Source organism: Athene cunicularia, assembly GCF_003259725.1.
Source record: "Athene cunicularia isolate RWA chromosome 10 unlocalized genomic scaffold, athCun1 chr10_part1, whole genome shotgun sequence".
Classification (NCBI taxonomy): Eukaryota; Metazoa; Chordata; class Aves; order Strigiformes; family Strigidae; genus Athene; species Athene cunicularia.
The window spans coordinates 8464652-8466102 of NW_020799112.1; positions in this window are offsets into that span (position 1 = coordinate 8464652).

The window sequence follows — 1451 nt, forward strand, 5'->3', positions numbered from 1 at the left end:
GGGTGGGGGACCCCTCCCGGTACACTAGTTGTGTATTTTTTGTCTGCTGTAATTGTATTCCACTGATGGTTTTGGTGGTGGCAATTTTTTATTTTTTTTTTTTCCTTAAACCCCCCCCCAACCCCCAAAGCGTCCGTTGGGACGTGACTTTGCCGTGCAGCGCGTAACCAGGCTGAGCAAAGATGTCCACTGGTGAAAGTTGTTCCTACTGTCGTACCCGTGCGTTGTTCGGTGTGTTAGTGATGGTGGGACGCTGCTGGGACCGCGGGGGACTCGATCGGATCCTCAGCTACTGACGGGACATCAGCAACACAATCACCTTTTTTTATATATGGATTTTTTTGTGCTTGTATGTTTGAAGAAAAGGGGAAGCCCACGCTGCGGGATCGTCTGCGCAAGCCCTTCTTGGTCTTCGGACAGAAGCAATGAGGAGTGATTTCAAAGAAAGCATAGTAAATTCAGCTCAGGGAGCCACGAAAGATAATAGCAACTTATGTGTTTTGTATTCAAATGAAAGTAAAGAATTAGAATTGATAACCTTTAAAATACAGTTTTTTTAAAAGCAAAGTTTACTAACAAGTAGGGTTTGTGTGTGGTGGGGGGAAGGGGCTGGCTTTGGTAGGGTCCTGTGGGCTGTATGGTCTTGTGTCTTCTGGTATATAGGTTCCGATGAAGAAAACCCCCTCCCCGCACAGGCCTGCGTTTCAGCATTTTGTACTAAAGGGTAAAACAAAAACAAAAAAAACCCAACAAACACCCCCCCAACAGGAAATAAAAGTATTTGTGTAGCAGAAGCGCTCACCCTGTATTGTAGCATATGGAAGAGAATTTTTATACTACATTTTTATGGATTATTTTTTAATTTTTGATTTTAATCTGGTCAAAAATAATAATAATGCTTAGGGTTCAGATGAGAACCGCCTGGTTTACATATGTGGATAGTACAGGTGGGGGAGAGGAGGATGAAGCGGAGGCGGTCGGTACCGGCTGGTCAGGGGCACGCGGTTGGCGTTGCCTCCCTCTGAGCAGCCACTCTGGGGTGGGGAGAGACAAATTGGGGTTGGAAGGACATCTGGGAAATTTTCAAATTTTTTTTTCCCCATCAAAGTAGGAGGGGTTTGAGATTTTTTGGCCCTTTTCTGTTCAAAAGGAAAACAAGGGGAATGTCTTGGGCCAGCAGTCTCCGCTCTGTGCGGGGTGTTAGTGCTCAGTGCCTGCTGCCTTGGCTGGGGTGGGGGGAGAAGGGATCGATCTTGTGCACTCATTACCCAGTGAAGGGAAAAGCTCCTTCAAACTGCATTTAGGGAAAGTGCTTTTAAGGACAGTTTGGCTCAAAAACATGATTGTAAAAATGCCCCCCCTGTGCTGACAACCCCACGCTGGCGCCTACTTAGGGGTTCAGTGATGCCCCGTGTGTGTTTTGGGGCTCATGCTCAGTCCCTGATCTGTGC